Raw genomic sequence first — 16,436 nt, forward strand, 5'->3', positions numbered from 1 at the left:
ATGTCCTTACTTTAGTGGGATTACCAACCTGGCCTACTGAGGGAAAAACATTTAATATGCCTTGAAAGTAAAATGAAATTCTTACTCACATGAAATTCCTCAAAATTTCAAATCATGGCAAACTGATGCTACAACGCCTTAAACTGATTTACTTCATTAAATTAATATAGATATAAACCCTGGCTGTGACATTTAGAATGCATGAGTGTGTAGAGGTGTTTATATGTGGAAGACAGAAAATTCTGTTCACAGCGATCCACTTATATAAAATTTAGGTTTGCACAGTAATATGCCTGGTCTTTCCTGACAACCAATGCATTCAATACTCCAATGAATCTGAAATTTTACAGAGTGTAGTCCCTCATGTGTCTAACATTTAAGCTACTTTGTGTGCCACAATATCTGTCTTTCTCTTTCTCTAATAATATTTCTTTTTTCACAAGCTGATCTCTCAAAAGAAAAATGGGCATGTGTGTGCATGGGAGTGTGACTTTTTAAAATAAATTGAAGCATTTCTGCATAAATGTTTTTTTTTTCTTTGTCTCTGCTACAAGTGATTTTCTCTTTAAGCCCTATGGCCTTCTCTTACTTCAAGGGAAAGGTCAGCTCTAAACATCAGTATACTCTAAGGGCAGCTATTACACACACACACACACACACACACACACACACACACACATTAAAATTACTTTTCATTACAGCCTTGTACAGACAATTTTCATTGATGGATTTGTTAAAAAAAAAAAAATCATAATTACAGTGATAATTACATACTGACCAAATAATTTAGAGACTACTGATAATATATTTAAGTTAAAAATATAAAAACTGGCCAGTTTAGTGTTGGAGGTTTCATGGGTAAATTTGACCAGTCTGGTGGGCTTGATGGCACATTCCACCAGATCGCACATTCCAAAGAGGGCAAATTGTTGGTGCGCATCTCGCTGGTGCATCTGTGACCAAGACAGCAAGTCTTTGTGATGTATCAAGAGCCACAGTATCCAAGGTAATGTCAGCATACCACCAAGAAGGACGAACCACATCTAACAGGAGTAACTGAGGATGCAAGAGGAAGCTGTCTAAAAGGGATGTCCGGGTGCTGACCCAGATTGTATCCAAAAAATAATAAAACCTACGCATCACTGCCCAGGCCTACCCAACCATTTTGGAGGACCATGTGCACCCCAATGGTTCAGACATTGTATCCTGAAGACAGTGTCATGTATCAGGATGAATTGGTATCTGGCCACTGTACTGTGCAGGACTTGTATCTGTCATTTCCAAGATGAATTGATGCTGTATTGGCCACAAAAGGAGGCCCTACACCATACTAATGAATTATTGTGGTCTAAAACCAGGCGTTTCAGTTTCATTGTCCAACCGCTACATATATGTAGAGAGAGGGAGAGAGAGAAAGAGAACTACTGTATATAGAGAGAGGAAAAGAGGACTTTGGCCCACTGAGCAACAGTCCAGGCTTTTTTGTCCTTAGTAAGGTGCCTCTGATGATGTCTCTGGTTAAAGAGCTTGACACGAGGGATGCGACAGCTGTAGCCCATGTTTTTGAAACATCTGTGCGTGTTGGCTCTTGAAACCTTGACTCCAGTTGCAGTCACTCCTTGCGAATCTCCCTAACATTCTTGAATGGCCTTAATTTTACAATCCTCTCAAGGCTGCAGTTATCTCTGTTGCTTCTGCACCTTATTCTTTCACATTTTTTCCCTTCATTCAACTTTTTATTAATGTGCTTAGATACAGCACTCTGTTCACAGCCAGCAGACTGAAAGACCATTTAAAGGCTTCAAATACCATTGCAGGTGTTTTGAGTTAATTAGCTAATTAAAGTGTGACACCATGAGTCTCCAATATTCTAATTTTCTGAGATTCTAAATTTTGGGGTTTTATTGGCTTTAAGTTATAATCATCAAAATAAAATAATAAAAAAAAAACACTTTAAATATATTAGTACATGTGTAATAAGTCTATATATTATGTGTTTCACTTTCTTGAATTAAAATAAATAAAATATTCTAATTTATTGAGATATGCCAGTGTATGTACTGCCAAAAGTATTTGCTCATCTGCCTTCACAAAAAGATAAACTTAAATAATATCCAATTCCTAATCCTTAGGGTTTAATATGATGTTGGCCCACCCAAGGTTTAGGAGTGTGTATATAAAAATTTTTGACCATTCTTCCATAAGCGCACTAATGGTGGATGAAAAAGCCAGTCCTACTTCTTCCCAAAGGTTTTCTATCAGGTTGGGTTCAGGACTCTGTGCAGGCCAGTCAAGTTCTCCCACACCAAGCTTGCTTATCCATGTCTTTACTGACCTTGCTTTGTGCCCTAGTGCACTGAAAAAAGTAAACTGCTGTGTCATTGATACAAAGTATGTTTTCTACATTGATCTGATGGGAAAAAATTTATTTCCTATACGAAACTGATATTTGTACGTTGCTCAAAGGCAAACATTTCAGCTCCTGGTTAAACCTAAATTTAATTCGTTCATTCAAAGGACAATTTCTACTTTAAACCTAACGGTCGCCGTGTCACGTGACCTCATGACGTAGTATTATCGAGGACTGAATCCCGTTCTGCTGGCGGCCATCGTTTTTTTAAAGAAAATAACAGGTAAGAAAGCAAACTCATGTCATTTCTATGTTAAATGTATCTCTTCCGTGAGCAAACGATTGATTTATGTCAGGAACAACTACTTTGTAGATTGAGTTTTGCGTCCGTGTTTGCTGGCTAAAAACACCTATACACTATTACTTAGCATTAGCAAACTAACGCGGTTACTTTCAAAAACACCGGAGTTTCTACGCTGTGCCGAATAAAATGAAATTAATTATATTTAACTACCGTTCGTTAACGATGTAAAAATTAATAGGAAAGTGACCTAAACACAGAACGGCCAGTTTGGAGTGAGTGATGTTTATACTGTACTTATAGTTATGATTAAAACCTTCTGGACTTGCTAACGTGTAAGTAATGTAATATCACTAAAACTATATTCCCTCGTATGAAACGGGGCATTAGCACATGTTCCCGACATACTGGTAACACTTTATCACACGTTTGTAACGTTATCAGTATATAATCCCTAATACTGGCAGCAATTTTACACGTTGATTTAACGTTACTACAAGTACAAAAGTCCAGGAGTCGACCGATTAAATTAACCATGTAAATTAAATAAAATGTGAAATAAAACACAAAAACAGTGTATGTATGTGTGTGTATATATATTCCAATTTGCTTGGTATTAGTAGCATGGATTAATGGGCGGAGCACTGTCCCACTTTGAGCTAGTGGTCACTTAGACCAACAAGCTGAGGTTAGCCATTACTATGAAGTTTAAAAGTAAACATGAAATCTTTATTCACTTTTGTGTTTAAAGGTCTGTTAGCTTTTCTGAAAGGGAATTATTTTACCCATACTGCAGACATTGATAAGTCCCAGAATCCACAAATAAAAACCCTATGTGGATAAATTTTGAAATGGAAATGATACAATAGAATTGCCGTGAATTTATTAAATGTCAGTGTAATCTAAATATCCTAAAATAAACTCTCTCGAAATGACAGCGCTGAAAATTAGTAGTTAAATTATCTGATAATATCAGAGAATAATTTGTTATTCTGCAAAACTGAATTATGTTTATTGGTTTATTGTATTATCAGTAGTGAGCACTTACAAGGCAACAGAATGCAGTTATTTTAAAGGTGTGTGTGGGGGGGTGATTCTTTCTATACATACAGATTTGCTAAGAACTTGAGCCAGTCCAATTTTTGTTTTTACTTTTTTTTTTTTAAGATCAATTATGAGTTTCTGAGAATTACAACTGCTCCACTTCAGGCAAGATTGCTGGTTTCCTTGGACAAGCAACACTACAAACTCATTGAGAGAAGACCAGAGATATAATCTTCATCTTCAAGTTCTTGATCTGGTATGTACTCACTTAAAAATAACAGAAATTAGCTTGGTGTTAGATGTAATATTGTGAATGGAAGCCACAGGAGCTGAGCAAGGCATTCAATTCAAGTTGGCTGTGACGCAGTGGTTAAGGCATTGGACTACGGTTCGGAAGATCACAGGTTCAAACCCCACAACTACCAAGTTGCCACTGGTGGGCCCTTGAGCAAGGCCCTTAACCCTCAACTGCTCAGATGTGTAATGAGATAAAAATGTAAGTCGCTCTGGATAAGAGTGTCTGCCAAATGCCTAAATGTAAATGTAGCAGAATAAAACATTTTAGTTTAACTTGTTTACAGGTTAGTGAATGCTGTCTGAATACAGGTTTCAATGTTTGCCATGTTCATTTTATTTCGCTTTAAAAGCCTAACATAATACTATGTTTGTTTTTACATGCCTAGAGCCTGGAGGCGAATGTATGAAGAGAGTATCTCCTGAAATGTCTTATGGTGTATTTAGTGGAAGAAGTGGACCAACTGTTTAAACACTGGTAAGCATTTGTTCATAAAGCATTTCAACCTTAGGACTGAAAAATGTTACGAGGTCAGTGGCATTATCAGCTGCAGCACAACCTTCACACAGGGCCAATATTATTTTTTTAATCATAGTATGTATTTACATTAGTTACATACATGCTCCTTGAACTTGTAAAAAGACTTTACAGAAGAGCTGAAGCTGTTACAGCTGCAAATGTCCAACATCATATCAAACCCTATGGATTAAGAAGTGGATGTTACTCAAGTTCATATGCATGTGAAGGCAGGCGAGCCAATACTTTTGGCAATATAATGTAATATATAATGTGTGTGTATATGTATGTTCGTTGTTTTGGCCTATTCATTGACATAATTAAATTTAACTTGATGCACCATAATCCTAGGTGTTTTTTTGCACCCATAGGGAGCATTAAGTGATTTTTACATTCATACATCAGACACTGTTTTGCCAAATAGAGCAACTTGTCTAACAAATGTGCTTTCTTTTATTAGGTTGTTCAGAAAGGTGAAGCTCAGGCTGAACTTGAGAGGTGCACGATGGCCCTGTTTGCCCTCAGGGAGGAAGAGGACTGTCTTCAGCCACCACAGGAAGTCAGTCGCACATGAATGTTCCATGTTTGGCCTTATCTATGCGTTAAACTTGAGCTATCCTGGTGAGCTCAAACACACATTTGTGGCCCGGCAGAAAATATTTTGGGAACGTATTCTATATTGGCATTAAAATATTAAATTTTGGTCACACTATTTGTCAAACAATTGTCAGATTTTAACATGGTTAGCAAATAGGATTATACAGTTTTTAAGCTTAAGTTATTAAAAATGCATTGTTTTATTGATTTTATTTTTGTTTTCTGTCTTTTATTGGAGAAATAATTTAATAGTAAAACATGGTATGGTTTCAAGGATGGTAATAAATGTTTTTGGAGGAGAACTTGTTTGTTCATTGTCTTCATTTATAAATGTAACTTTTTTAATATATTTAAATAATGAATGCCTTAAATCTTTATTTGATGCAACTTAAAAAAGTTAATTTTCTCAAACATTCAAAAAGTAGTTTATATCAAGTTTATAATTTTAGGTTAGATTTAGCAGAATATTTAGATTAAGTAATATAGCCAACTAATTTATTTTAATTTAGAACAATTTAAAATTTTTAATTTGATATACCTTTAGAAATCAGTTTACATGAACTTAAAATTTTTAAGTTACATGTAAATGGTTTATTTACATTACATCAATGCTAAAAAATTAGGTGTGACAGATTACTTCAATTTTTTTAAGTTGAACCAGTGTTATATTTTTTTCAGTGTGCATAATCAGGTTGGAACAGTAAAGGGCCATCCAAAACTGTTCTCACAAAGTTGAGAGCATAATATTGTTCAAATTATGTTGGAGCATTAAGAGTTTCTTTCACTGGAAGTACTTTACGGGGCTGAACCCAACTCCTAAAAAACAACCTCACATCTTAATCCCCCTCCACCAAATTTAGACTTGGCAAAATGCAGTCAGACAAGTACTGTTCTCCTGGCAACCATCAAACCCAGTCTTGTCCATCAAATTGCCAGACAGAGAAGCATGATTCACCAGAGAACATGCCTGCAGGGCTTTACACCACTAAATTTGTTGTTTTGCATTGCACTTAATAATGCAAACCTTGGATGCAGCTGCTTGGCCAGGGAAACCCATTTCATGAAGGTTTTTACACATTGTTCTAGAGCTAATCTGAAGGTCACATGAAGTTTGGAGGTCTGTAGCTATTGACTTTGCAGAAAGTTGGCGGCCTCTGTGCTCTGTGATTTTACGGCAGTTTATGTATATATATATTATTAAAAGAGACAAAACATGCAAAAACTAAATGTTACAATTGAAAATGCAGTATATTTCAACATAAGGTTTTATTTTCCTGAGAAGAAAAAAATTATTCTCAGCAGTGGATAAAAGCTAGTATAATTTTATTTTCTGCTATAAAGAGAAAACAAAGGTATGTGATTCACCGAAATAGAGATAAAGAAAGGAAAGAGAGGAAAAAGGACTAAAATTCTCACAACTGTATCACTTTTTTCTAAAGCCTGAAGCGAAACCCTATGATTGACAGCTGAAATTCCAGATACAGCTGCATCCATAAAAGAATTGCTAAAACCACTTTTACACAAAGTTTCAAAAAACTTTTTAAACTGTTTCTTTTCCCTTCACATTGCAATGTCAAAAGAACATCTATTTTGTGTAATACTAATCATGTAATCCTGTTTTATTAGAATAAATTACTGTTTCAGACCACTTTCTACTAGTTTTTTTTTTTTTTTCAAACCATTACTTCTGTTTAGAAGTCTGTTTCTTGGTTTGGTTTCAGACAAAGATGTATCCAAATATCTAAAGAGCGAACCAAAATGCATCACTATAATACATGTGAGAATGTTTTCTTTGCTTATTGGTTAAATGAGTTTGGGACGAAAATAAGAACATTCATTCAGGAAGAAAAGTGTTCTGTAATGGTGAATCTTCATTTATTTTTTACAGCGTTTATTACCGTGTGCAGTTGTGGGACCTGCATCATATCCCTAGAGATCTAGGAAACAAGGCAGGGTACACCCTGGACAGAGTGCCAGTCCATCACAAAAGACACACACAAAACAGGCAGTTTGGGAATGCCATTAAACATCTTCATGTCTTTGGATTGTGAAAGGTAACCAGAGTATCTGGAGGAAACCCACCAAGCACAAGGAGAACATGAACACTCAATGCACACAGACCCAAAGTGAACTTAAACCCTTGACCATGGAGGTGCGACGCCACAGTGCTAACCACTGTGCCATACTGGTAAAATTCGAAATGGAAAAATGGCATAATTGTGATTTGCTTATTACTGTTGTAATTTTATGTATTTTACTTGATTCATTAAACTATATAATACATACTGCAGTACCAGCAGCCACTTTCTATGGCTTGATGAGGTAAAGCTAAAAATAAGCTGATCAGCTTTAATGTAATCAGTGATATTAGTATTTCAAATAATGAAGCGCATGTACACGTCTGCCTATCTTTCTGCATGGCAGAACTCCCTGCCTAACTTATTAATACAAAGAAATTCAATTTTGTAAGCTTGAGTATCTTACGCTTGTTTAAGCAAAGTTGTACTTCTTTTATTGTCAGCCAAATACACTCCCTGCTCGGTAATTGGAGAGTAAATCACAAAAAAGAAATCAAAAATGAAGATCAAATAAAGATTAAGTTTTGTCTTAAAACGACTTAGAGCATTAAAATACCACTTCAGCGCTGTTATTTCAGCGGTAAATAATATCAACTATTCCCAGTACAAATATTAATTTGGATTTTCTAATTAATATCTATTGGTGCAGGTTTAACTACTACATTGAGCAAATAGCTTATTAGTAGCTTATTTTAAAGTAGATTATTAAATCCGGCACATAATGGTTTATAACATCGCTTTTTATTCAAAAACAATTTTTAACTTATAGTGTGTGTTTAATTTCTGGCAGATGGCAAAATACTGCCAAACATTTAGTTTAATTCTATCCAGGAGTTTTGCATAATGTTGTGACAAAATCTGACTGGACAAACAGACAAGCAGAATATTTTTTTAGACTGGTTTTGAATCCTCCAATGTATATAATGTAAAGATATCATTAAAAGAGTGAGTTCTGACCAATGTACAGACAAAATCACTCTTTTATTTATACACCCTAAAAAATGCTGGGTTAAAAACAACCCAATCTGGGTTGTTTTTAACCCAGCTGCTGGGTAACTATTGGACTAATTAAATGCTGCGTTAATTTAACCCAGCAAAATGGGTTATTTTTTTAACCCAGCAAAATGGGTTAAATGTTCAACCCAAATACTGGGTCATATTTAACTATAATGCTGGGTTAATTCTACCACATAAATTGGTTAAATGTTCTACCCAGATGTTGGTTCATTTTAACTGGAATGTTTAGTTAATTCTACCTCACAAATAGGTTATTATTATTTTCATGTTTTACAGTGAATCTGTAAATAAAAAAAATAAAAAAAAAACTACCCACGTCTATTAAACAGTTAAATTACTTTGATATACTGGTTTATTACAAAAAACCATACATATATGCAATAAACAACATCCTATTAAATGTTCATAGAAAAAACGTTTATTTTTCAAAAGCACAAGAACAGATAATCAACAGCGACATCATTACTATACTATTACTCACAAGGGCAGAATGGAGTAATAACACAAATAGGCTGAGGCAGCTTCTACAGAGCAGGATGTCTGTGACTTCAGATATCTTTTCTGCAGAACAAAACTATCCAGCCCTGGTCCCGTTTTAACATACAAACACTGTCTATGACTTTTCAAGTAGGCCTCGCTATTTCATAGCAACATTACAAAAAGTCCTATACAGGTGCACACTACTTTAAATAGTTAATGTAAAAAAATATAAAATGACTTGAAGCACACATCAACCGCCCCAAGTAGTGTGCATTGCTCCAGAGCCTGTCCCACCAGAATGACGAATGCCTGAGAGTAGCGCTGGTCATTATCTCCCAACGTCAGGATGTAGGGGTACGACCTTGACACTTCAGCCTGCTGGAGGTATTTCACCATGTTGGTGCCAACCTTAGAAAGAAATGAAAAATTGGTTAAATAACAAAGATTAAACTGAACAAGACTATCAATTAAATGTGTAATAGGATTTATACTAAATAAAAAAATGACAAAGCTAGGGTATAGGTAACATGAAACAAAAACATGTAGACAGCTACTACCAAAAATAAAATAAGCAAAATAAGCATGGCTTTTGAAAAAAAAAAATCTCATATATATATGAGCTTTATCAGACTAGTTGATCTTGTGGTCTGCGTTGATTTTAAGCTAATTACCGAGGAGATGCATTGTCATAGCTGGGGTTATACTGGCACATTATAATCACCCAAATAGTAATACTTTCATCTAGTAGTTATCTGTACAGCTGACTAATAGTTAATTTAGCCTGAGTCACAAGCAACTTTGATTAAAGAGGGCTACCTGGTTATCTTACATGCATCAGTCATAGGGGAAAAGGTGTAAAATATTGTTATAACTCGGGAGAAACGCGGGCGAATTTTGACCGCGGAGTAAATTACTAGCTAGTAAAAAACGGGAGGTTAGCAGGTGTGTATATTTGTGAGAGGGTCAGTGTTTTGTAACACCCCAGCATTTTATTGTCTCAAACAGTGAGATTAATAAAGTTCTAATGTTAACGTGGTTGCTAATGCTAGCAACCTAACTAAATGCTAGCATCATGCTAATACTACAGTTACAGTCACCTTGCAAACATTCTACAAAGAAAGATAAAAAGCTCAGACATCTTATCCGTTTCTTTCACACACAGGTGGGGTTCTTTGGCTAACTATAGCAGCTATTGTCAGCTAAATTATCTTACCTCAGACCAGCCTGAAAGTTTAAGTGTAACCTTAACACGGTAACAGTAATAAATCTTACATATAGTAATAATATTTTAGTCATATGTGACTTAGGTGAGTGAACATGTGTATACAGACCTTGTATTTAACGTCATTTTTCCTTAAATGAACCGTCATCAGCGGTGTGGGAGCTCAAGAGAGACACGGAGCTCTGACTGACAGCCGCTGGATCCACCGGTGACCTTTGGGGGAGGAGCCAATCAAATTTCAACCCAGCAGCTGGGTTACACAAAAACTACCCAACTCTCTGTAAATAACCCAGAAAAATGACCCAACAGAGGCAACCCAGCGCTTGGGTAGAAAAAACAACCCAGCGTTTTTTAGAGTGTATCTACATACAAATATACCATGGACAATATCAGCCGATGCATTAGCATAAAGACTTTGTGTAAGCACCAACCTGCAAGTAAAACACTAGAAGAGGCATTACATATCATAAAATTGCTTGGAAAGGGGACAGCGTGGTAGGGACTATTTTCTTCTTTACAATCTGCATTGAGTATAATCCTAGTGCTTTAATATAGCACTATATCGCTGAATGTGAACCATTGGATTTTGCATTTCTGATCCCTCAATTTCTAGTTACTAGTAATTATCTTCCTGTCTATGCATGTACATTTGTTTTTGTTTTTAAGGGATTTTTGGTTGAGTCCCAGCATCACAGTACCTTGCTGACAGTGTCAGTTTGCCCTGCCCAAAAACAGAAAGCAGAATAGAACATGCAATTGGGTGTCAAAGGCATGTAAAATCCTTCAGCTTAAAAAAAAAAGAGAACATTTAATTTGATATCTATTGCTGGGCATGCTTAAAAACCAATGGATAAACAATTGGATAATAATGTTGTGCTAGTACAGTAATGTTACTAAAATGTACCAAAAATGGTCAAAAAACCACACTTTTATTTTTAGACGTTTTTTTTTTTTTGGAACATAAAAAAAATATATACAATGAAGTATAAACTAATACTCTGTATATAATAATAATAATGTACATATAATATTAATATATGTAAATAATTTTAAAGATGAAAAAGAAATATCCCACTGAAGTATTTTGAGGGTTGTTGAGAAATTTGGTTTTGATGGGGAAAGGGAACTGGAAGCAGGCCTCATGGGGAAAAGATCCGAAAATGTTTTGAATTAAAAAGGTTGTAAAGTCACAGCATTCAGACATGCAGACGTTTTGCTAAGTCTCAGTTTAACCCCTAGTGTCTACTGAGCACCAATACTGAATTCCAAGTGCAAGCATATTAAAACAATCATCACTGCACTGCATTACCATATTCGCTAAAAGAATAAACCCATCCAAAAGAACACCACAGGCCAAACCATTACCCATTATTACCCAACAATTATCATAATGACAGGTGGACCCATGTTTAGACCTGTGGTTAACCACAGATCCGCCAGCACAGTAAGGAAAACCAGCTGCTCAAATTTCCTGCCAAAGCTTTGGCAGCTTCCTACAAAAAAAAAGAGGGGAGCAATGCAGGTAGTTGAGTTTGTTGGATTTATTTAATGTTATATTGTGATGAACCCAAAGGGAGCAGAAGTCCATCACAATCCAATTTGTGCCATTTTTGCAGGCAGAGAGCAATGTGGGCTTTACTGCGGAAGGTAATTACATTAGACAGGGGCATGCTTTTTAAACGCAAAATAGCCTAGAGACATAGAGATTATTTTGCGGATTTGAAATTTTAAAAGCTCTAAAATAATAAATTATGTGTAATGCTAAGTTTTAGGGCAAATGACCCAAAGGGTATTAATGGCCTCATTTTTTATTTGTCTCAAAAATTATGCATATTTTTGTGTAATATTAATAACCCATCATTACCCATCACCTAGAGATTACTCTCTTCCTGGAATATGTCTCAGTTTTACTTTCTCCCCACTTCTCAATGTATTGAATTTTATCCAAATTATAAGACAATGACTATAACTAAGAAAATATTCAATTATAGTATTTGCATAAGGCGGTGGTTTAGTGGTTAGCACTGTCGCCTTGCAGCTCCAGGGTCCGGGTTTTTCTGCCTCTGTACCCCGCTTCGTGCTCTAAGCCTCCTGTAATATGCTCCAGGTCCCTGTGACCCTGAATACAGGATAAAGTGGTATAGAAGAGTGAATGAGTATTTGCATACTACTTTGCATTTGAAAATAATATTCAACATTAATTACCAAATTGTTGAATGGCAAATATTATTTAACAACATTTTACATGTTTTAAATAAACTGAATAATTAAATTATCTAATTCATTAATAGATTAACTGCTTAACCCTCTTCAGGATCTCAGTAGAAATTCAGAAACACAATGAAAATCAGAAATACACAATTGCCTGACTTGACAGAGCTAAAAAAAAAACAAAAAAAAACAGAGAAATTCAAGATACTTGACCTCAGAGAATATACAGGATGTAGATACTGTATAGACTATACTTGATGAAGAAACAAAAAATACAGCATTTAGCATCAACAAGAAACTAAAGGTTCAGCATCTCTTCATGAGATGCATAAATATTTCTGAATTAGAGGAGAAGCCCAACAAGGAAACTAAAATGCATACAGTAACAAACCCAATCAACAGAAACAAGAAGCGCCGGAACTCATTGAAACTGAAACAAACAGAATGCAAAACAGAAAGAGACAGAAAAACAAGGAGTGCTGGAAATAGAAGCGCCCAGCAGTATACTGTGACAGTACCCCACCATCCCCATGACCACCCCAAGCTTGGACTCCTGACATGCCTACTGATGACCCAGGGCAACCACCCAAACAACTTGGTTCCTTCAAAATAGAGGCTATGATAAGGGACATAGAGGCTGGTTTGGCTTGGCATAGGGGTTGCAAAGGAACTAGCTAAAACTGAATTTGGCCTGGGAATTGAGACTGAGCTTAGCATAAGCACTTTGATGGGACTTGAGCTTGGCATAAGCATTGGGTTTGTGAATACAGTATAATGCCAGAGGTTTTTTACATGGAAATTATCATGGGTACTGGGCAACAACTTGGTACTTGGTCTGGGCCAAAACATGAAAAGCTGTGAAGTAAGCACAAAGATTCTTAAAGACACATTTTCAAGGGGAGTGTGTTTGGCAACCATGAATTCACTAAAGCTAGAGTGATGCGTAGACATGACATCTTAAAGACTCACAGGGAAGCAAGCATGATCACCCCAATGCATTGCTGATAAATTCAGCAGTGTGTTCTTCACAACAGAGAGAACGCCTTGGGTTACTTTGCTGTAACCCTGTTCCCTGAAAAGGCGGGAAGATTCTGCGTGAAAACACTATGGGAACATCTTTTCATGTTGCTGGTTGTGAAGCATGTGTGTATCAAACACGGAAAATTGAGAATTTTGGCTTATATAACCTCGGTCAGGTGACGTCGTCTGATGAGACGCACCTGCAGGTTATAAACAGGAGTAAACCGGAAACATTCCTCAGATCGATTTTGTCTGAAGGGAAGTCCGGTCACACAGGCAGTGCGGCATTGGAGCGCAGCATCTCGTTCCCGCATTTTCAGGATACAGGGTTACAGCAAAGTAACCCGAGACATTCCCTTTCAAAGGCTACACTCGATGCTGCGTGAAAACGCTATGGGAACGAGAAAACCAACGCCGCCGCACTGCAAGTGTCTGGACCCCAGGGTTGTGTAGCGTGTGCGCACAAGGCCGAGGAGTTCTCAGAACTATCTCTGGGAGGCTGCCTCAAGGACCCGTGAGCCCGGAGTAGCATAAACATCCAAATTATAAAAACTAACAAATGTGTGCGGAGAGGACCAACCTGCCTTAGGATAATGTCAATTTTACGCTGGCTGGAAGACCAGCTCGACTTAGTTGGTCCCGTTCAGGAGCCAAACGTGAAAGTTCCAAAGCTCGGGCTTTTCGGGATTAAATATTGTCCCCTGCGCCTGAGACAGAAGATCCCTCCTCGCTGGAATCACCAACGGTGAGCCACCTTGGAGAATTATTAGCTCTAAGAACCACAGTCTGGTCGGCCAACCGGCGCTATCAGTAAGAGGCGCAAACCCTGTTGACGGCCCTCGCCAAGACTCCCGGGAGCAAAGCTATCAGGAAAGATGCATAAAGGCGTAATCTGGGCCACGTACAGGCCAAGGCATCCAGACCCAGGGGAGCTGGAAGAGTCAGAGAGTAGTAAAGCGGACATTTCCTGTTTCTTGCGAGGCAAAGAGGTCCACCTCTGCTACCTGAAATACTTACCTACCTAGAGGTCCACCTCTCTCCCAGATTAACTGACTACTTCGGGATGGGGTTTCCATTTCCCATGTGTCAGAGCTTGACTGGACAAAACGTATGCTCCCGCATTCATATGCCCTGGAATGTAAATCGCCCTGAGGGACAGGAACTTGTCCTGTGCCCAAAGCAGAACCTGGTGTGCTAGCTTATTCAAGCGGCACGAGCACAGTCCGTCCTGGCGACTAATGTGAGACTACCGTAGTGTTGTCCACCCGCACTAAGACATGGTAGCCTCAACTGCTGGAGGAAGTGCTTTAGGGCCTGAAATAAAGCCATCATTTTAGGGCAATTGATGTGCCGCGCGAGAAGACGACCTCTCCAGCTCCCTTGGGCTGGACGATCATCTAACCCCAGCCCGTGAGGGAAGCATCTGTTGTTAGAAGAGTCAGAGTCAGAAACAGGGGTCTGAACCACATAGAAAGGGTCGAAGCCCCTGGCGTGTAACCGTTATTGGGGTTTGACCCTTGAGTAAAATCCCCTAGTTCTTAGCCACAACTGAGATGCTCTCATGTGCAGAAGGCCCAAAGGTATCAACGTAGATGCAGCTGCCATGAGAGCTAAGATCTCTAAAAGCGATGAACAGTCACTTTTTGGTCTAGCTTGATTTCCTTGAGGGTGTTGAGAATGGATTTGAGACGAGCGGGAGACAACTATGCCCGCCTTACGACCGAATACCATGTGACACCCAAATATGTTGTCCTCTGAACAGGAAAGAGCACGCTTTTTGTGGCGTTGGGTCTCAATCCTAAGAAACAAAAATGAGCTAGGATAATGCGCTAGCTACTGAGACTGTTAATCACAATTAATAAATTAAGTTACAATTAAAATTTCATTACAACCAAATAATGCCGGTATGCTGAAGACCATCTCTAAAAGCACAAAACGTCAAACCTTAAAGTACACAGGCAACAGGAACAGAAGACCACACCAGATGCCACTCCTGTCAGATAAGAACAGGGAGAGTAATTTACATGCGCGCACCAAAACTGGACAATAGAAAATGTTGCCTGGTCTGATGAGTCTCGTTTTCTGCTGCGATATTTGGATGGTAGGATCAGAAATTGGCATAAACAGCTTGAAACCAAGGAACTATCTTGCATTATATCAAAGATTCAGGCTATTGGTGGAGGTTTAATTGTGTGGGGGTTGTTTTCTTGGAACCTTTTGGGCCCATTTGTACCAACTGAGCATGAACTCATGTAAACTGTAAAAAGAACTGTAAAAAGAAGTGACCTAGGACCAAGCATTGAAAATGTTGGGAACTAAAGTCTGTATTAAAAAAAAGAGTCCTAATCATAAAGTCAAAAAACAAACACAAAATGGTATACAGCACCCAAGAGGATACTGTGACACAGGGACCCTAATGCAGCGGTGCCCAGCATGCCAACACACTTTCCCATGAATAAGTTAAAAATGTATTCAAAATAACTTATCTATCCTTATCCTATATATATCATTTATACATGTTGTGCAGGAAAAATAAAAAAAGTGTTGACATTTGACAATGGTAATATAATTCATAAAGGTTATAAATAAAAGTGTATGGTTGTTTTAACACTAAAGACTTACTAGATGCATTTGGAGTATGCATTTGATGAAACCATGAAATAATGGCATTAATTTGTAGTAACAGGAGAACAGAAAAGAGAGTGAGAGAACAAAGAAAAAATTTAATTACTGATACTAAGAAAAGAGCTGATGAGAAAAAAAGTAATGCACAAAAAAGCAGTGGAAATGGGAGATAGATGAAGAGAGGGATGGAGAGGAGATGTGCAGAGAGCAGATCAAATGATGCAGATTTGAGAGATGTTGAGTTGAGGCGTAGATTAAATAACCATAAATGCCTTTTCCTATCGACTATCGTGTCACATAGCATGAGATAAGAAGTTTTTAATGTAACATGAACCCACTTTCTCTCTATCTTTCTCTCCCTCTCTCTCATTTTAGACACACACACACACACATACACACGGGAAGTAAAAAATAAATCATGTTGTAATTAAACTTTACTTATAAGAAACAGACATAACATTAACAGTCAAGGAATCGTTTTGAACACAGTTTGAACGCTGTCTAACATAATACAATAATGCAATATAATAATATAATAAAACTATATATACAGTATACTACTACTACTACTACTACTACTTCTAATAATAATAATAATAATAATAATCATATCTTCCTGTTCAGCACTCATCTTTCCCTTTCTCAAACATTCTCTCTTGTTTTAATTCTCTCATTTTCTG

At 37.3% G+C, this 16,436-nt stretch overlaps 1 long non-coding RNA gene across 1 annotated transcript; it reads left to right on the plus strand.

Moving 5' to 3' along the window:
- Nucleotides 1-2,571: 2,571 nt before the first annotated feature.
- LOC128507913 (uncharacterized) lies at nucleotides 2,572-5,389 on the plus strand. The gene is made up of 4 exons (XR_008355842.1): nucleotides 2,572-2,633; nucleotides 3,819-3,951; nucleotides 4,379-4,467; nucleotides 4,967-5,389. It is a non-coding gene; the product is annotated as an uncharacterized LOC128507913 (long non-coding RNA).
- The last annotated feature ends 11,047 nt before the right edge of the window (nucleotides 5,390-16,436 follow it).

Source organism: Clarias gariepinus, chromosome 19, assembly GCF_024256425.1.
Source record: "Clarias gariepinus isolate MV-2021 ecotype Netherlands chromosome 19, CGAR_prim_01v2, whole genome shotgun sequence".
NCBI lineage: Eukaryota > Metazoa > Chordata > Actinopteri > Siluriformes > Clariidae > Clarias > Clarias gariepinus.